The 21,911-nt window shown below is 41.0% G+C and overlaps 1 protein-coding gene across 4 annotated transcripts in view; it reads left to right on the forward strand.

The window, feature by feature from the left end:
* SMYD3 (SET and MYND domain containing 3) overlaps window positions 1-21,911 on the forward strand; it is a 739,679-nt gene that overhangs the window by 335,878 nt on the left and 381,890 nt on the right.

Here is a 21,911-nt window from a genome sequence, read left to right on the forward strand (position 1 = left end):
AATGCATGCCATAGCGTGGATGAATTGCAAAAACATTATGCTAAGTAAAGGAAGCCAGACCCAAAAGCCCACATATTGTATGAATCCATTTATATGAAATATCCAAAAGAGATAAACCTACAGAGATAGAGCTCAGATTGGTGGTTTCCAGGAGTTGTGGGAAGAGGGAGTCAGGAGCAACTGCTTAATGAGTACAGGGTGTTGTCCTGAGGTGATTAAATGTTTTGGAACTAGGTGGAGGTGGTGCTTCTACAACATTTTCAGCGCCCTGAATGCTACTGAGTTGTTCATTTAAAATTTTTAATTTTTGTTATATGAATTTCACCTCCATAAAAAATTAAATGAAAATGAGCAAGCTATCCCGCATCACCTGGCCGGCAGATATTGCTGCTTTTAAGGAGCACATGCCTGCATGTTCTATGGCAGAGCAAGGCAGGCAGGCACTATCCGGCAAACATTAGGTTGAGTACTTGACGTGTGCAGGGCACAGTGATTGACATGCTTCCCAGGCTCTAGGATCCTGCCATCTTGAAGAATTAACAGAGGCTGCCGCTCTGTGTCGACTGAGCTGACACTCGGTAAATAAAGGGCTTAACATTTTGGATAAGCAAAGAACTAACATGCCTTTTCCCACAGCAAGTAGTAAGAAGAGAGTCACAGGCCTTCAAGCGTGTTCAGACAGCGTGATGCTATCTTTCTTCTCGCTCGTTAGGTTAGGTTTCAGTCATGCACAGTGGAACAAATGATTCAGGTGAGAGGAATGTTCCTGAAAAGAGCCCTGTACTCATCGGTACCTGTACTCATCGGAATGTAAAGGGAGCCTCCCATTGTGTGGCCCAGTGTAGCCAGTGCCCAGACGTTGTTCCAGTTTAGTGTGGGCTTTTGATGTTCTCAGGTTCTTTTCTAAGTTGGCTAAGAGTTTTAAGTATACAGTGCATTCATCTCAACAGTATCCCTGAGGAGCTTAAAGAAAATAGATAGTATTTTCCTTAAAAAAAAAAAAAGAAGGGAAATTTGGGATACGGCAAGGGGAAGCAGCTTGCCTGAGGTTAGGTAACTGACCTTATTTCTCTGAATTCCTCACCCCTTCACTTCAGATGTATGTGTGCAGAGATATTTGCTCCTGTATAACCCTCTTGTGGTACTGAGCTTGTTGATTCAGCTCTATCTACATTTCAAGGTTTTTTACCCCAGACATGGAGTGATAAATGAAAATGTTTATTTGCAGATGTTTGAATCATTGTATTCCCCAAGTATTTCTGCCTAGTTGGACAGATTTTATATGTCTCTCTGTTAAGTAAATTTATTAAACTATAACCCACCTTCTCCCCTCTCAAACCTCCCATTCACTTTTACCAGTTGTCAATTAACCTAACCTAAAATACACATTCCAGTCTCTGGGGGCTTCTTCCTTTCGCAGTAAATCTTGCCTGAGAATTTTCCTGGCCTGAGGCCATTCCGGTAGAAGAGTCTTTCAACCTTTAATCCTTCACTTCTGCTCCTTACCCCACTCCTCAGCATCTTTCCTCCACTTGTCCCTCAGTTCCCAGGGGAAAGGAGTCTCCTCCTACTTTCTGGATCCCACTGTTTTTTATTCTTTCAGGGACCTCAATCCACCAAGTTATTCTTCATTAGTCTCTCTTTTCAGCTTTTTTTTTTTTTTTTCATGTTTATGGATCAGTATATTTTCTTTGAAACCACACCCAAACAGCAGTGGAAGATGTACAAGAGAACTTGGTTCACCTTATAAATCAAGCATTTTGAGTCTTACAATACTTCCAAAGGATTAAAAGATAGATGGTTGATGTCTTTATCAGCTTTGAGAAAAACATGATGAAATATAAACACGAAGAAAGCATAAAAAATAATAGAATGTACACACAGCTGAAGAAAGAAACCTTATCAAGAGTTAAAATCTCCCGTGTATCCCACCCTGATTGAATCCTGCTCTCACTTTCCAGATTTTGATATTTATCATCACTTCTGTATTTTAAATATTTTTACTACAAGTATTCTTAACATATTTTTTCCTTTGGATTTTTAATTTCTTTTAAACATAATTTACTAAAAATTAGTTTTGTATGTATTTATAAGTATGGTTAAATCTTTCCTATTTTAGGAAGGGAGGAAGAGAGAAAGGAAGAAAGAAAGGGAAAGAAAACCAAAAAACTCCTCTGTCCCGACTGTTTCTCTACTTATCCTGGAATCAGTCTCTTCTTTCACAATCAAAACTGAAATTGTCTGCATTCTGACTGCATTTTCGTACATCTCATGGGCTCACCTGCCCAGTGCAGTCTTAGGTTCAGGCCTATAACTCAATTGAAACTGCTCTAGTTGATGTCACCCTGTTGCTAAATCCAGTGAGTCCTGGATTCTCTTGGTATTGACTCCACGGTGCTGAAAACTTGGCCTCTGTGTACCAGTGCCAAATCAAATCTCAGAGACAGTTTTGGGTGAAGTAGAAAGGAATAGCTTTGTTGTCTTTGCCAGGCAAAGGGGTACACGGCGGGCTCATGCCCTTCAAAACCATGTGTCCCAACTTGGGGTGGATTTGGTGAGGAGTTTCATAGCAATGGTTTCAGTGTGGGGTTGCTGATAAGGATCAGGGCGCTTGCAGGGCCTGCATCTCCTTTAATCTGGCCTCAGGCGTTCTCCTGATGAGTTTGTATGGTTAACATCAAGTAGTTAACATCTTCCATTTGGTGGGGGTTTTAGTTCTAGGAGGAGCTCAAAGACATTGTTATGTGTGTCCCTTGAGGTGGAGCCAGGACCCTCTCCCAAGGCTGCACCGTGGTGTCTTGGCTGCTCTTGCCTTGTCTCCGTATCCCCTTCCTTCCGTGAGTGGCATCTGTTTGAACCTGCCCTGTGGAACTTGGGGAAGCTCTTGGAGGCTGAAGCCTATTCCCTCCAAATAAGGAATGAGGGAATGAGGGACACAGAAGTGTTTCTGTGCCCAGGAGCCCTACGGGGTCCTGCTCAGTTTCATCCATGACATAAAAAGTGTGTGTACTGTGGATGGCTCCTTCTTGAAACACTTTCCTAGTTTAAGTTTAAATACTTTTTTATGTTTGTGGCATTTCCCCCCCTTTTTTCCTTTGTCCTCTACACACTCTATATCTGGGTGACCTCATTAATTCCTATAGGTTTGTTTCCATATATATGTGACTCATCCCCAAATTTCACCTGTGTTTTAGTTTCCATTGTGTGTTTCCAGCTGCTAGCACAACATGCATTCAGTCTTTTGTGAGGGAATGAATAGACTAATGGATGGATATTTTCCTAATGGCACTGATTGCTCTCCCAAAGGTATTGGTTATTACTGTTTCTATTAGTCACCACTTAAAATAGTGTAAACTCCATGTGAGCAGAGACATTGTCAGTCTTGCTCACTGCAAGGACAGCGTGCCTGGCACGTGATAGATACTCATTCAGTATGAGCAAGTGAATGAGTGGGTGTCCAGGAAGATCCTAGTGCTGGGAACAGCTCCTCTCTGGACCTGGCCACGACAGTTACTTTTTTCACCTTCAGGTGTGTTTCTCATGGACATCACTGTGAACCGCAGTTAGTGAGCTTTTTTTAATCATAGTCCCAGCAGTGCCACTCGTCCCTGTATTAAGTAGAAAGAATGTTTTCTAAGAAATCTTTCTTCCTCCCTCCATCTCTCCTGTTACCTGAAAACTGTTTTTGCTTCTTGGTGGGTCCTTGAGCCAAAAGACACAACCAAGCCAAACATCAGGAGAAGCATTTATTACTTGCAGCAAAGAAGGAGAACACTGGAGAACTTTTCCCAAAGCAGTGTCTCTCTGAACAGCAAAACTGAGGAAGCTATAAGTGAAGGGTACATGCCTAGTCATGAGGGGGCTTGAGCAGAAGACAGTTTAGTATAGAATTAGGGCAAAGTTTAGCTGATTGGAGTCTTGAGGGTCAGGTTCTAACCAGGCTGTGGTGTCAGCAGGTACTTAAGTCCTCTACCTGGGTGGGAGCCTTGGTTCCTGCAAATGACTCAAAAATGTGTATCAGATTGTTCTGTACATCTTCTGAGGAAGAACTAAGACTACTATCATTTCTCGATTGCTTTTCTTTTGTTCCCATAGTCCCCCACGTCCTTTAAGATCATTAATTACTTAGATCCATTCAAGGGCAAGCACTGTGGCCAGCTTACACCACAAAATGGCTTTGGCCAAAAATGGCTTCTCTTCTGTCAAAAAAAATCATGCCTGGTTCTCTTTCTCCAGGGACCCTGTTCCCCAGCTGTTTACAGAATATCGAAAGCAGTCCCTCATCTTATAAGAAGCCTTATTTTTATACCATCCTCCTTCAAATCCCTTTCCTAGGAACCTACTGGGAAAAAACAGCTCAACACTACGTGTACATTTAAACTTCGTGCTCTGAATTGACTCAGCTAGGGTGGGAGTGCGGAGAAGGCAATGGCACCCCACTCCAGTACTCTTGCCTGGAAAATCCCATGGATGGAGGAGCCTGGTAGGCTGTAGCCCATGGGGTCGCTAAGAGTCAGACACGACTGAGCGACTTCCCTTTCACTTTTCACTTTCATGCATTGGAGAAGGAAATGGCAACCCACTCCAGTGTTCTGGCCTGGAGAATCCCAGGGACAGGGGAGCCTGGTGGGCTGCCGTCTATGGGGTCGCACAGAGTCGGACACGGCTGAAGTGACTTAGCATAGCATAGGGTGAGAGTGAAAGAAGAGGCCCTCAGAGAACTTGAACTAAACACAGAAACATACCTTCTGTCTTGAGTATTTCTTTTATTTAGAGGATCTTTTCTTTAGATCTCTGAATCTTTGGTCTTCAGTTCATGGAGATTCTGACTTTTGTAGAGCCTTCTCTCAGTTCCCTTTACCCTGAGGTCATGAGGTGTGGCTGAAGGCAATGTACCAGCACAGCAGGGGGTATACATAGTGGGCCTGGTAACCTCCGGGTTTCAAACGTATTTTCTTTCCATCTCACTGTCTTCTTTGTTTTGGTTGCTATTGTTGTACTTGTTCCTTTTGTAAAGTGACAGCAGCTAAATTTATTTGTCAACATAAGTTCCCTTTTAAAGAGTGTCTATATTAATAAACACTGAGCAAAGGAAGCTAATCTGAATTGGTGTTTTTACTGAGAGCACTCTAATTAAACACAGGCTGATAAAACATCAACCAGCTCCTTATGCCTCTTGGAAAATCTGATCTTTTTTCCTAGTCTAGCAGGCTGAGACCTGATTGCCTTTATTTCCAAGCTCAGAGGGCCATAGGTAAACAAAGATTAGAATGGCCTTGTGGTGAATATGCATAAGCCTATGAAATACAAGTATAAATTGGTTAAAGAGCAATAAAATTGTTTTTGCTTTCATGAATGCTTAACAGCATTATAAAGACATGAACATGTTGTCTATTTCAGTGAACTGCAGCCTTACCACTTGATAGGTTTAACTATTTTCAAGATCATTTCTTTTTATAAAATCAGGGCAAGCTGGAAAATGTCAAACAGCCCCTAAGTATAGAATGAACTCCTATTTTCATTGTCATTTTATAGTCATATGTAGTTGTGGTTTTGGTTTTCTAAGTTACAACCAGTCATTGAGTGTAGAAGTCACAATAATTTATAATATTAGGAACACGGCATCTATTATCTCACCAGCCATTAATGTGCCAAGGATCTTTTCAAGTGAAAGAATGGCAGAAAAATAATTGATGTGTTCTGAGAGTATGAATATTTAAAGCATCAGGTTAACAATACAGTTGAAGGTGATTAACTGTGCAATAGGTCACTACAGTAAGATAAATGTAATTGAGGCATCCAGCTGAAAGGATTATGTACTTAGCCCCTAAGCCACTTAGGATATATATTAAGTAAGCTGCTGGCACCCTACCATTTCAACTGAAAATAATTTTTCCTTGCATAAAGCAAATACTACTAACATAAGATCTTCAACATGAGTTGTAATTATAACACTTACATAGGAAGTTGGAAGTTGTTCATTATGTAGTATATGGCATAATTCATATCCTTTTATGGGAATCCTGACATACTAGTAATCTCTACCTCTGGACTAACCCTCACATGTTACTGTGCTTGAGAGTTTGAGGTGATTCTGGAGTAGGCATCATAACTAAGAAATCTGATCTCAAGATTCAAGATTTTTTGCTGCCACCACTTGTTAGGAAGTGCTCGTTGTTTTGTAATGATGCCTGAAAACCATGGACTCCTCAGCATTGTATACATTTGGATTCAGAGGTAATACAAAAATCCAGATCCTTCTAAATAGGAGATAAGAATTTTAAATGATCCAACAACATTCATACTATGCTGTTAATTTAAAAAGAATTCACGGGCCGGGTGTGGCTGCAGTGTTCAAATTGGTTGGCTACAATCTTCAGAAACACTTCTGTGTTTATGGTGTTAGTCCACGTTCTCTCTGAGGTGACTTGTAGCCGTCACTTGTGCCCAGGATCTGACAGACTCCTTTTCCCAGAAGCACCGCCACCCCCAAATATAGAGTCTCTTTAGCTTAACCTAGTTCTGGTGGGTTCTCTTGGAATAATTGAGGTAAGACTGTCCCTCCACTTAGGCAGTTTGGAGATGCTGCCTCTTCAGTTGATGGTCATTTCTGTGTGCCGTGACTTCACTATTATGCTTCTTTTTCACTTTGGAAAAACTGTGCCTACAGATGTAGCCTGTACAGTTAGTCTTTCTCTGACAGATTTCCCAAGGCAAAACTAATTTAGCTTAGCCAGCCAGATACGCTGCAGCCTCACTCACTTGTACAGGGAGCTCAGGGTTCCACCACACTGCCCTCTTCTCCATTCCCAAAGCTCTCTATGCTCCCTCAGGAGGCACACAGGCTTTTCCCTCTGTAATAACCATCTTTTCACAGACACACATGCACACACACACATATGCACACGCACACACTGTTGCTGGCAAACTCTTACTTCCGAATGAAGCCTGCCCTAATCCATATGCACTCCTACTGGCAAACCTCCCATCTCTAACCCAGACTAGGTTGTTGTTATCGTTCAGTTGCTAAGTCGTGTCCAACTCTTTGTGAGTCCATGGACTGCAGCACATCAGGCTTTCTTGTCCTTCACTATCTCCCGGAATTTGCTCAAACTCATGTCCATTGAGTCAATGATGCCATCAAACCATCCCATCCTCTGTTGCCCCCTTCTCCTCCTGCCCGCAGTCTTTCCCAGCATCAGGGTCTTTTCCAGTGAGTCGGCTTTTCGCATCAGGTGGCCAAAGTATGGGAATCAGTCCTTCCGCTGAATAATCAGAGTTGATTTCCTTTAGGATTGACTGGTTTAGGTTCCCCTATTAAACTGCTACACTCTTCATTATACCTTGTCATTTTCATCATAAAGCATTTATCACAATTGTAATATTGTAGCTGTTTATTCATTGGTTTAATTCCATGGGGGTGGGATTAATGCCGGTTTTGTTTGCTAATGTATTCCCAGGGCTTAGCACCACGCTTTCTGTGTGAAGTGTGTGATACATACTTGTTGAATGAAATAATTAGCATTCATAATTTTGGTTTGAAGGCTGCTATTAGTTTAACTAGGGAAGAGTAATATGAGGGTCTGAATAGAGGCCAGAAGAGTCATAGCTATATGTTGAAGGAAAAATCAGGACTTGGAAAGACATATTCCTGCCTGACAGTTATTTGAAATGTGCTCTTCTTGGGCAGATCTGTATCTGATTATCTTTTTAGGCTTTGGAATAAAAACTTTTAGGTCATATATTTATCATCAAAAATTTATTAAACAGTTACTATGTTGTGGGCACAGTGCTAGGCTCAGGATATGTTGTAGGAAGGGGGAGGCCCCCCGTTCAAGGCCCCAGGAGCGGGCTCTTGTCTAACACTCAGAAAAGAATTGTCCGAGGAGACACGTGCGGACAAAGCAAGAGATTTTATTGGGAAAGGGCACCTGGGTGGAGAGCAGTAGGGTAAGGGAACCCAGGAGAACAGCTCTGTCACGTGGTTCGCAGTCTCAGGGTTTTATGGTGATGGGATCAGTTTCCGGGGGGGTCTTTGGCCAATCACTCTAATTCGGAGTCTTTGCTGGTGGCGCACACATCGCTCAGCCAAGATGGATACTAGCGAGAGGGATTCTGGGAAGTGGACGGACACGCGGTCCTTTTGACCTTTCCCGAGCTCTTCCGGTTGGTGGTGGCTTATTAGTTCCGTATTCCTTACCAGGATCTCCTGTCATAAAACAACTCATGCGAATGGTTACTAAAGGACCTGGCCAGGGTGGGCGGTTTCAGTCAGTGTGCTTCCCCTAACAGATACAGCTATTGAGGAGGTGTAGAAGTAAATCAGTGACTTCAGTAGAGTGTGATATGCTGGGGTAGAGCATCTTCAGAATGAAGTGGGGCATGAAGGAGGTCCCTCAAGTCAGACGTGGAGGCTGGGGGAGGCTTGCTGGAGGCAATGAGGCCTGAATTGGTTTTTTGAAGTCCCCATAGGAGATGTAGTTTTATGAAAGTAGGTGCAGCATGGAAAAGTGGGAACAGCCTGTGTGTGGGGAGGAGGGATGTAACCTGGTATGCAGAGGAGACAGAAGGAGCTCTGTCTTAACTGGTGCTGGGGGGCACGCAGGTGAGGCGCAGTGTAGTGGAGGCCAGAGGGTGGGGCATAGTTGGGGTGCTTGGAACCACTGTAATACACAGTAATGTTACTGAAAGTTACACTGAAAGTCATTGGGCCCCAGAGAGGAAGAGACATGTCTGGAGGAAAACAGACCTTTTTAACTACCACAGAGAAAACAGCGTGTCACACTTGGGAATCAGGGTTCAGCCACACCAGGTGCCCCTGCCAGCTGCGTTTGCATTTGCAGAAGACTCTACTTGAAGGTGCTGGGTGGTGGTGGTGGGGAGGGGGTTGCTGAGAAGTGAGGGGAGGGAATGAGGTTCATCTAAAGCAGTTGCTGGAACTCAGGGCTTGTCTGACCTTACTGTCTGTCTCAGCATGCAGGGCAGTATCCTTCAGGGTGAGAGGTGTAAATCCCTTCCATGTGTCTCTGCCCTGGAGACTCCAGAGAAGCTCCAGCCTCCTCCCCTTCTTTGAGACTCACTGCCTCCTTTTAAGCTCCCCAGATTTAAAAATAATGGCTTGTCCTGGGTGTGACATGATCTCTGAGCATTTGCCCAGTGCCTGCCCACAGGATGCACCTACAGAATCACTGCTGCCTGCCTCTCGGGTCATGCTGGAATCCTGCAAGCTCTAATGTGAGGCTGGACAACTGCCACCTTCCCAGCTCCCTGCTCCCTCCGTTTTCCCAGACCTCTTTATTCTCCAATTCCTCAGGAAACTCAATTACCTTTATTTCATTATGCAGAGCAATTTAGCTCTCAAACATCCTTAGGCTCTGGGCCCACCTTTGCAAATCCAGAAGCTCATTAATGTTTCACAGCACTGAAGCACTGGCAGGAGCTTTGAAATTTCGCTCTTTTCTTCTTGCCTCCCTAGGTATCTCAGAGTGAAAAGGAGCTGTGTAGAGATTATTTTCCCACTAATATGAGTTTCACTCCCCCAAACTTCAATATCAGAAAGAGATACAGTCAGTTTCGATTTTTAAAGAATTTTTTTTTTCTTCCCATACGTATTAGATAGGTAAAGAATCACATGGAAATCTATCTAGAGTACCAGGTAAATGAAAATATTAGAACAAATAAAGAAGTAGTTCTCATAAATGTGAATGAATAGGACAGTGGTAATAACCAGAATGGATTTGGAAGAATGAGTTCTGTCAGTTCAATATTCTGAGTCCTTTTTAAAGCAGAGAGATGAAGGCAGTGGAAGAGGACAGGGTTATGAGTGTTATCCACTTAAAAAATATTCACAGCCTAAGAGTTGAGAATTATGTTTTATTCAGTGGGAATTTTTAGGACTTCAAGCCCCGGAGACAGCATCTGAAGTAATCCCAAGAGAACTGCTCCAGGGAGCCAAAGGGGCTACAAAAAGGGCCAGGCAAGTTAAAGGCATGCAGCTTTCCAAGCTGCTTTGCAGTAGCTGTGGAACAGAGTTCAGAGCAAATGTAAATTGAGGTTTATGGGCAGAGCTTTCAGGAGGCTATTATTTTCTGATATGAAGGGACTGGCTGGACTGGCTGGGCCTTTTACCCTTCACCCTTCTCCATTCTTCCCCCCCACCCACTGGATGCTGGTTTCCTGGAAAGTGATAGAATGGCCCTCTGGGTGAGCATAAGGAGAAAAGAGATATGTCAGGGGTATCAAAGGAAACATTAGAGGGAGCTTGGGTCTCCCTCTGGAGAGCCAAGCTATGAGAAAAAGAACTTCCTTTGGGTAAATCATTTTATTTGGTATTCTATTGTAAGCAGCTGGTTTTAATTCTGGCTGTTTATACTTGTATTAAATTGAATTGAATTCTGGGCTTCCCAGGTGGCGCTAGTGGTAAAGAACCTACCTGCCAATGCAGAAGACATAAGAGATATGGGTTTGATCCCTAGGTCAGAAAGATCCCTTGGAGGAGGGCATGGCAACCCACTCCAGTATTCTTGTCTGGAGAATCCCATGGACAGAGGAGCCTGGCAGACTGAAGTCCATAGGGTCGCAGAGTTGGACATGACTGAACCGACTTAGCATGCACACATACATGTTTAGCACGTGCACATACATGTTCTTTCCCTCCACTTAATTTTTTTTAATTAAAAATTTTTGTTTATTTATTTATTTTGGGCTGTACTGGGTCTTCATTGCTGTATGGGCTTTTCTCTGGTTGCAGCGAGCAGGGACTACATTCTAGTTGCGGTGCACTGGCTTCTCTTCTTGCAGAGACGGGCTCTAGGGCACAGGGGCTTCAGTAGTTGTGGCTCCAGGCTCTAGAGTACAGGCTCACTAGTTGTGATGCACGGGCTTAGTTGCTCTATGGCATGTGGAGTCTTCCCAGATCAGGGATCAAACTTGCATCTCCTGCATTGGCAGGGGAATTCTTTACCATTGAGCCACTAGGGAAGCCCTCCCCCCCCTGCACCCCCCCCCCCCACCGACCCTTTTCAATTTGTATGACCAACTCCTTTTCATCATTTGGTATTCAGTTGAAAAGAGCCTCCACAAAGAGGCCTTCCCTGGTCCTTTCATCGTAACTCTTTCTTTCACATTCCTGTTACATCACTGTTTTATTATTAAATTGTTAACATCATCTGGAATGATCATGTTTCTTTACTTCTTGGTACTGTACATCTCTCTGTGGAATTAAGCTGCATTACAACAAGAACCTAGTGTATCTTTTTCATTGCTCTGCCTGCATGGAGGACTGTGTCTGATATGAAGTAGATACTAGTAAATATTTTTTATGTGAATATAAGATGTATTATATGGATTAAATAGATACTTTTTAATTTAGTAAGTAATTTATTGGGAAGAACAAAAACAAATTGAAGTAAAATGAATGGTATTAGACTGATTATATATATTTATATAATCTGTGCTTATGTGTCTATTTATGTCCCTGAGATCAATAAATTGCACACTTATTATGTGCTAGGAACTCTGACTTCTAGCTTTTTATATTTTTCAATAGTTTGTATAAAAAAAGAAAGTAAAAAATTTACCCCTTACTCTACCTTTCCTAGGTATTTCTAAAAAACAAAAAAATTTCCTCTTTTCACCATTGTATATGTGTTTACTCTGAAATGTTTGCTCAAAGTGAAGTTTGGGATGTGTGGTGGCCTTTGAAATAGAACTGCATTTCTGTCCCAGTAGAAAATGCTCTTTCACAAATATCTCAATGGCTTTGTGTCAAAAATGCGCCATTTTGCATGTCAAGACTCCCTTCTTCTCTTACTGTGCCTTTCAATGGATGGCAGTATAGAGAATGAAATTTTAGTGTCAGACGCATCAATTACCACCCAACGGAGCTATTTCATTTTTCACCAGTGATAGAGAAAGAGAGTCGAGGGAATTATGAGTCTATTTTTAACCTTAAAGTCACAGCATTCAGAATAAGATATCTTCACTTAGAAATCAGTCCTGCCTTTGACTGTGGATCAGTACAAGGATTAATAATTCACTCTGCAACCTGCGCTTCCTGGGCCAGTGCTCCCTGGCTCTTATTTAGAGGTCTGTTTACCTCTGTCCATTCAGTCTACTGTACATAACCAGTGGAGAGTAAGCCCATTAACCAGAATAATTTAAGCATCTCAGTTTTCTGCAATCTGCAACATACTGGGATCTCACTGGCAACGTATTTCTTTATGAAGCTTATCTTTCATATCAACTGTGAGTCCAGATCCTTAATACACTGATCAGAAGCATGTGGTTCTGTGACATGTGACAATTTAGAAGCCCTGTAATAGATGGCTTGGCTTGCAGATTCTCAAAGCAGCCATCAGCCATCTTTCCGGTGTGTTTTGTGTCTTCACCTACTGTCCCCTTTCTAGGGCAGTTGATTCCTTCTCAACCTTCAAATTCAGCTCAGACATGTCCTCTGACAGGGCAGTGTGCTGGGGCTCTCCCTCTTCAGCCTGACTTGAATGCCTCCCTTTCCTGGCTCTTCAAAATTCCTTGTGAATATTTTAGAAAACAGCATTCTTCTGCAAACATTAATTTCCTCCACTAGACTCTAAGCTCTTTGGGGCAGAGACTGGATCTTATTTGACTTCACATCCCCAACTCTTGGCACAGTGCTTCATAGGCATTTTTAATGTTTATTGAAGGAGTCAAAGAAATAGGTCTTGGTGAGTTAACCTTGGATTGTGACCATGATGGAGAACTTATTTTCATGGGAAAATAAAATAACTTAGGATTATAAGCTTTAGGGGATTAGCAGATGGCATTCTGAAAGTTCCTTTGTGAAGTTTAATGTCTAAACTGTTTAAAAACCTTGATTCTGTGTGGTGGTGAATTACCAGTCCTCTGCCCTCATCAACAACTTCTTGGTGGCAGGATTTTTACAAATCCTTTTCATGTTGTTGTTCTATTTCCTTTCACTTTTTTTTTGTTACCAATTCTTGAGTTTTGTGGACCAAGGGTAAGGATTGTTTGAGGAAAGGGTCTTGGCTAAATTTATTGGAAATGATGAGCAAACTGGAGGAAGTCTTGAATAGTTAAGTGTTTGAAGTTAAGAGCCAAGGCAAGCCTCTCAGACTTTAATATTAATCTAATAGAAATGCTGTCCTTAGAATTGTCATAGCTGAGGATAGATAAGATTCTTGCCATGTTGTAATTTGGGTTCTGTCTCTCCTGCTGACTCTGAAAATCTTGAGGGCATTTAAGTGGATCTTATTCATTGTATTGCCAGTGTCTAGCATAATGAATGTTTGGTGAGAGATCAATCAGTAAATGAATGATGATATTTCCTTCTCGGGATTGATGAGAGATCAAGCTATTGGATTTGATAATGTATTTTCTTTATGCTGCAGGTAGGTTTTGATTACTATAGAGAAGATCTGCTTAATGGAGTCAAAGTTTTATATTTTTATTTAATCAAAATGTATAGAAATATCAGTGTACTCATCCTACTGGGTTTCTATTTTGAATCAAGAAAATTATAGAATGAAAGGGATGAAAATTATATGCTTTATGTCTTTTATTATTCTCAAAGAATTGGAATTTGCCATGGAGACAAAGCTAAGTGGGAAGCAATAATCTTCCTTTTTAAAGTGATGCCAGATTATTTGCCGTAATAATAATAATAATAACAAAAGAAATGTCTTCATTCCTTTCACTCTCCTCATCGGATGCATGGTTTGTTTAGGGTAAAGAAGTTTAGGAATGAAGAAAACCAATTCATTAATTCATTTTGCTGATTTAGTATAATGTTAATTTTGTAGTAGCTTCATTTCTTTAATGCATTGTTATTGTCATAAATTATGTAGGTTATGAGAGGTTGGAGGGATTGAGGAAAGATAAATAGAGGAAACAGAGCATTTTTAGGGCAGTGAAAATACTGTATGATATTATAGTATGATACTATAATGATGGATCCTTGTCATTGTACATTTATCCAAACCTATAGAATGTACCACACCAGGAGCAAAGCCTAATGTAAACTATAGGCTTTGGGTGGTTATGATGTTAAAATAGATTCATCAGTTGTATCAAATGTACCACTCAGGTGGGGGATGTTGATAATGGCAGAGGCTGTGCCTGTGTGGAGCGGGTGATGGGGAATGGGAAATCTCTGTTCCGTCTTCTCAATTTTGCTGTTAACCTAAAACTGCTCTAAAAATATTAAGTCTAAAAACATTCCCCTCAAAAGTATAAACAATAAAGAAAGAGTTCTTTCTATGTTGTAGTACTTCTTGCAAAATTTTGTTAAGTACATCCTATGGTGTTTTTTTTTAATCTTTTTTTGATGTGGAACATTTTTTTTTTAAAGTCTTTATTGAATTTGTTACAATATTGCTTCTGTTTTTTATGTTTTTTGGCCTTGAGGCATGTGGGATCTTAGCTCCTCGATCAGGGATTGAACCTGCACCCCCTACATTGGAAGGTGAAATCTTAACCACCAGATTGCCAGGGAAGTCCCCGCCCTATTGTGTTTAGAGGAAAGGAGAGGAGAAAACACTGAATCTGAGACTGTATTACAGGAAAGATTAACTAGGAGGGGTACTAGCTTCAGTTTCTAGGGTCATTGTAATACCACTGATAAAGCTATGTGGCCTTGAAGTGTGTTGGACAACCTTCTGTGTTGTGAGCCAGGCTGAGACTTTGAAGACATAAACCCTCGATCACTCATTAAACCAGTAAACATATTTCCACAGGAAAAAACCAAGAGCTAAATAGAGTAGCATCGGTAGAACCTTGGTTCCTTGATATCTCACTTTGCCAACAAAGTAATTTACAGAATCACTTTTTAAGTTTTAAGGTGAAATCAACAGAGATAACACACTAAAGGCTTTGGAGCCACCAAGACTGATTATTTTCATTGATTCTTTATTTCATTGACTCATTCAGTACAGACTAGGCACCATCTTATGTGCTTGGATTTAGAGACAAAATCATGCTGTTGTTTTGACATTAATGAACTTACAGTCTAATGAAGCCACCAAAATATACAAGAGCGATTCAAGGGTGGGAGAGTAAGCAAAATGTACAAACTCCAAAATCCTCTGATTTTTGCATATGAGGTCACTGGAAACCAAAGCAAGTTTAGATGGAGGGCTTAATGGTGTCATAGTATATGGAAAATCCCATGGATGGAGAAGCCTGGTAGGCTGCAGTCCATGGAGTCGCTAAGAGTCAGACATGACTGAGCTACTTCACTTTTCACTTTTCACTTTCATGCATTGGAGAAGGAAATGGCAACCCACTCCAGTGTTCTTGCTTGGAGAATCCCAGGGACGGGGGAGCCTGGTAGGCTGCCATCTATGGGGTCGCACAGAGTCAGACACGACTGAAGTGACTCAGCAGCAGCAGCAGTACACATTATAAAGTGTTGAAAATTTGAGTAATGAATATGAGTGTGGAGATTTTTTTCTAGCAGTTTGGCTATGAAGGGAGAAATAAAGTGAGCTAGAGGTGAGTGGAGTTAGAAGGGGGCTTTGTTTTAAGATGGAAGTCTGTGAGTCAAACTTTAGGCTCAGGAGAGGTAGTTAGTGGAGAGAGAAATAAACTAAAGATTAGGAAGTAGAAGTTATGACTGCTGGAGCGGTAAGGAGGCAGGAAGAATGAAGTTTAGAACACAGGAGAATATTGTTCCAGCAGGAGGAGGACTATTCCTCTCAAAGAGGGAGAATTTAAAGAATGGGCATGCATGCTGTTCCTGGGGAACGTGTTAGCCGCTTGTGTCCTACTCTCTGCGTCTGTCCATGGGGTCCTCCAGGCAAGAATACTAGAGTAGGGTTGCCATTCCCTTCTCTACGGGATCTTCCCAACTTTCAGGGACCAAACCTGGGTCTTCTGCATTGAAGGAGGATTCTTTACTGTCTGAGCTAATAGACTGGTAGGAGTTCATAGCAGGTTATGGCTTCTGTGAAATCAGGAGCAAGATCATCAGGTGAGGAGGAGCAGACACAGAGGATTGGGGCTTGAGCAGAGAGATGGAGGTTTGAGGGGACATCTGAGGAAATGAATCTGGACGATGCAACAAGGTTCCAGGGTCATGAGCAGGTTATAAGGATGAACCAGGCACCATCTATGTGTTGAAACACTAATCCACAGAGTTCCTCCATCACAGCTTGGCAGCCAGGTGTTATAGCAAATAAAAATAGCAAACATTCATTGAGCGCTTACTTTGTGCCAAGTATCTTATGTGTAATAACTCTCTTGGTTTTCACCACACTGCTGTAAAATAAGCTCCTGTCTTTACCATCTGCATTTTGCAGATGAGACTGGAAAGTTGAATACATCACTCAATATTCTGCAGCTAATGAGTAGCAGGGCTGATGTTCAAGTGCAGGCAGTGCTGTTCTGGAGCCAGCCCTCACTTGTGCTTTCCTGGTTTCGAGCCCACAGGTGCACAGTGGACCACCCCATGTTGCATTCTGCTGAGAAGTTGAAACCGAAAAGGAGTTGATGATGCTGGTGATAGAAGGGTTGAAATTGCGTGGAATTAAATGATGCCCTTTGGGATCTGGGTGGATGGATAAAGGGGTGGATCTGGAGTGGGTTTAGGAGTTTGAGGTCCTTGGAGAACAGAGTACTCCAGGGACTAGAGTGCAAGAGGAGTGGTTAATAACAGGAGGGTATCACATGGATCTGGAGGGAGGGGGTAAGGTTTTCATCCAACACACATTTTCCTGAGGTATTTTATTTTCTTTAAAAACTTTGGCCATGTTAGGTGTTCTTATGGGCACTATTTTTGACTAATCAGTCTCTACACAATTTGCTTCCTATAGAAAAAGAGCTTAGTATTTGAGATATTTCAAGTTTTCACCCGAAAGACTTGGAACAGAGTATCAGCATTAATAGGGAAGAAATGTATTGGCATTTATACTGCTCTGTTGGGAAACAGCAACTGTTAGCTATAACGTTGCATCGTGTGGTCTGCAGCACAGTGAACTGTGTGATGAGTTTATTGAAAGTTTTTGGGCTTTAGATTCTCCAGAGTGAAGCGTACTAGGCAACTTCTTCATCCACGGGATACAGACAGAAAATCCCTATGGAGGACAGTGTACGAACATTAAACAGTGACTTACATGGGTGGTCAGGTCATATCAATACCAAACAATACAGGCTAACACTTCTAAAAGGTTTTTTTCACATATATAGCTACTTGGTGGTCCTCACAGTCCAGGACTCACTCCAAAGCAATTGGGAACAAAGGAGAAAACTTTAAAACCAGTTATATTACTATTCTCAGTGAGATCCAAGAGGATATTACATCTATAGAGGAAGAGAGACAGCTTTGAGTAAGGAACATTTAGGAGTACATTCATTCTTTTACATGATCATAAAACTATATTACAAAATTTGATCATGCATTAAGCAAAGAGAATCTCAATAACTACAGTGCAGAAACCCCAGAAATTCATAGCAAAAATATAGCCCCCTCAAAATTTAACAGCCTGTTAATTTTAAAAATGCTGTCTGCATCACTCAGAAAGGAATACAGTTTGGTTGGAAAGAGCAAAAGAAGAAAGGATGTGTGTTTCTTGTTCTTTGTAGAAAGTTGGATTTCATGTTATCCCAGGCAAGGTCAGCAGGATTTGGGGTCGTGTCATACCATTTCTTTTCTTTTTTAAAAAATGAATTAATTTGTTTTTGGGTGTGCTGGATCTTCGTTGCTGCATGCGGGCTTTATTTAGTTGCCAGAAGCGGGAGCTACTCTCTAATTGTAGTTTGCTGGCTTCTCACTGTGGTGGCTTCTGTTGCGGAGTATGGGCTCTAGAGCGCAGACTCAGTCGTTGTGACACATTGGCTCAGTAGGTGCGGAACCCATCTCGAGAGCACACACTCAGTATTTGTGATGCATGGGCTTAGTTGCTCCCTGGTACGTGGGATCTTCCTGGACCAGGGATCAAACCCATGTCCCCTGCATTGGTAGGTGGATTCTTAACCACTGTACCACCAGGGAAGCTTGAGTCATACCATATCTTGATTTGTTGTAGGTGGAGAAAGGTGAACTATAGTATATCCTAGTGATTCTCAAACTTTTGATCTCAGGATCAAAGTACTTTGAAGTATACTCTTTATATTCTTCAAAGTTATTGAGGACCCCAAATATACATTTTTATAAGGGTTATATAAATTTTTGCCATGTTACAAATTTAAAACTGAGATATTTAAACTGTTTATTAATTTATTTAAGATAAGAAATCCGTTAAATATTAGTAAAATATTTTTATGAAAAATAACTTTTTGAAGACAAAAATTAGTAAGAAAATTGACAATGTTTTATAGTTTTACAAATCTCTTTAGTGTCTGGTATAATATTCAGTGGCTGAGTCCTTATATCTACTTCAGCATTCAGCCTCTTGTGATCCCATACAACATGTGGCCTCTGGAAAACTCTGTCCACTTACTCACAAGATGATAAGAATGAAGAAGGCAGAGTACCTTAGTATTATTATGAAAATAGTCTTGACCTCTCAGATCCTCTGAAACAGTCTTTGAGAGCTGCTTTGAAGACCACTAGTATACATAGTAGGTTATGTTTTCCAAATAAATCAATAAATACTTGACGTGAATTCCAGGTTATCTTTTGGGTGATAATATTCAAAGAATATAACTTGAGCTTCAAAATTAAATTTGCTTTCATTCAAAAACCTTTATGGACTAATCAGTGAATTTAGCAAAGTTGCAGGATACAAAATCAATACACAGAAATCATTTACATTTCTATATACTAACAGTGAAAAATCAGAAAGAGAAATTAAGGAATCAGTCCCATTCACCATTGCAACAAAAAAAATTAAACATCTAGGAATAAACCTACCTAAGGAGACAAAAGAACTGTACACAGAAAATTATAAGACACTAATGAAAGAAATCAAAGACACCATAAACAATGGAGAGATAGTCCATGTTCCTGGGTAGGAAGAATCAATATTGTGAAAATGACTGTCCTACCAAATGCAATCTACAGATTCAATGCGATCTCTATCAAATTACCATTGGCATTTTTCACAGAACTAGAACAAAAAATTTCACAATTCATATGGAAACACAAAAGACCCTGAATAGCCAAAACAACCCTGAGAAAGAAGAATGGAGCTGGAGGCATCAACCTTCCTGACTTCAGATTATACTACAAAGCTACAGTCATGAAGAGAGTATGGTGCTGGCACAAAAACAGAAATATAGACAAATGGAACAAAATAGAAAGCCCAGAAATAAACCCAAAACTCAAAAATGGATTAAAGACCTAAATGGAAGACCAGAAAGTATAAAACTCTTAGAGGAACACATAGGCAGAACACTCGATGACATAAAGCAAGATCCTTTATGACCCATCTCCTAGAGTAATGGAAATAAAAACAAAAGTAAACAAGTGGGACCTGTTTAAACTTAAAAGCTTTTGCACAGCAAAGGAAACTATCAGATCAGATCAGTCGCTCAGTTGTGTCCGACTCTTTGCGACCCCGTGAATCGCAAGGAAACCATAAGCAAGGTGAAAAGACAACCCTCAGAATGGGAGAAAATAATAGCAAATGAAACAACTGAAAAAGGATTAATTTCCAAGATATACAAGCAGGTCATACAACTCAATACCAGAAAAACAAACAACCCAATCAAAAAAGTGGGAGAAAGACTCAAACAGACATATCTCCAAAGAAGACATACAAGATAGCTAACAAACACATGAAAAGATGCTCGATATCACTCATTATTAGAGAAATGTAAATCAAAGCTACAATGAGATATCACCTCACACTAGTCAGAATGGCCATCATCAAAAAGTCTACAAACAATAAGTGCTGGAGAGGGTGTAGTGAAAAGGGAACACTCTTGCACTGTTGGTGGGAATGCAAATTGATACAGTCACTATGGAAGACACTATAGAGATTCTTGTAAAAGGTAGGAATAAAACCACCATGCTGCTGCTGCTGCTGCTAAGTCGCTTCAGTCGTGTCCGATTCTGTGCAACCCCATAGATGGCAGCCCACCAGGCTCCCCTGTCCCTGGGATTCTCCAGGCAAGAACACTGGAGTGGGTTGCCATTGCCTTCTCCATTGTGTGAAAGTGAAAAGTGAAAGTGAAGTCGCTCAGTCACGTCCGACTCTGAGCGACCCCATGGACTGCAGCCTACCAGGCTCCTCCATCCATGGGATTTTCTAGGCAAGAGTACTGGAGTGGCTTGCCATTGCCTTCTCTGAAAACCATCATATTACCCAGCAATTCCACTCCTAGGCATATACCCCGAGGAAGCCAGGATTGAAAAAGACACATGTACCCCATTGTTCATTGTAGCACTATTTACAATAGCTAGAACATGGCAGCAACCTAGATGCCCATCAACATATGAATGGATAAAGGAGTTGTGGTACATATACACAATGGAATATTACTCAGCCATAAAAAGAACGCATTTGAGTCAGTTCTGATGAGGTGGATGAACCCAGAACCTATTATATAGAGTGAAGTGAGTCAGAAAGAGAAAGATAAATATGTTATTCTAACACATATATACAGAATCCAGAAAAATGGTACTGAAGAATTTATTTATGGGGCAGCAATGGAGAAACAGATATAGAGAATAGACTTATGGACATGAGGAGAGGGGAGGAGAGGGTGAGATGGATGGAAAGAGTAACATGGAAACTTATACTACCATATGTAGAATAGATAGCCAACGGGAATTTGCTTTATGGCTCAGGAAGCTCAAACAGGGGCTCTGTAACAACCTAGAGGGGTGGGATGCAGTGAGAAATGGGAGGGAGGTTCAAAAGGGAGGGGATATATTTATACCTATGGCTGACTCATGTTGAGGTTTGACAGAAAACAGCAAAATTCTGTAAATTTTAATCTTCAATAAAAGAATAAATTTAAAAAAAAGAGCGATGAAAAACTATGAAAAAAAAACCACCTTTATGGTCTGAACTGAACTGATGGTAGAAGTATATCTAATCAAATAAAATTGGCATGCAATTCTGCAGAATGAAATTACATGGAATTAGATGAGAAAAAGCCTCATTCTGCTTAAAACATAATAAGTGCAGAGAAAATCCTGGTTCCCTTCCTCTGCTCACCACTTCCTTCTTAATAAGTACCTAATTTGAGATGACATTAGTCTGAAAGTGTATAGCTCTTGCTTTACCAAGTTATACTAGTTAAGTATGAGAATAGAAATAAAGTGGTACGTCCTATGCTCTGTCTCCACATACCCAACTGCAGGCTCTTCTCTCCATATCATTTCTGCAGGTCTGTGGCTATCTTGTCAAGTGCACTGTGCCTGCAGTGTATGTTCGTAGACACTTTTCCCTCCACTTCTCCAGCACCATCATCCTTGCTTCGAGGTGCAAGGCATTCTCAGCTATCTTTCTCTGTTCAGGATGTGAACCATCTGCTGAGAGCCTCTTCTGTCCATCACCCAGACTCTCTTATCTTCGTTTCCAGTAGCCATTAGGTATTGAATATACTTCCAGGAGTAAAATAAACTTTAAAGATAATTTGCTTAAATAGCCACATATTTGCTTATCTAATCAAGTGATGTTTGAACCGATCTGTTGGTAGAATGGAAATTGTGGGAAAAAGATGAACAAATAATTGTTTGTTCAGTGTCCGTTGAATGGTAGACTCTAGGCTAGGTCCTTTTCAAATCTTATTTTAATTTTTCGTTCTTTTGATAGTCTTTCAACACAAGCTTATTATCTCTGTTTCACAAATTGGGGAATTGAGGGTCAGAGGTTAAAGTTACTTGTTTGTTGCACTGTGTTTAGTAAGTAGCAGAGTCAGGATTTTAAACTGCTTGGTCTCAAACCTTGTCCTTTTTCTGCTGTTTCAGGAAGACTCACTAGTTAATAGAAACTCCATCCTGCATAAAAAGGACATAATTACAT

Source organism: Bos taurus, chromosome 16 (genome assembly GCF_002263795.3).
Source record: "Bos taurus isolate L1 Dominette 01449 registration number 42190680 breed Hereford chromosome 16, ARS-UCD2.0, whole genome shotgun sequence".
NCBI lineage: Eukaryota > Metazoa > Chordata > Mammalia > Artiodactyla > Bovidae > Bos > Bos taurus.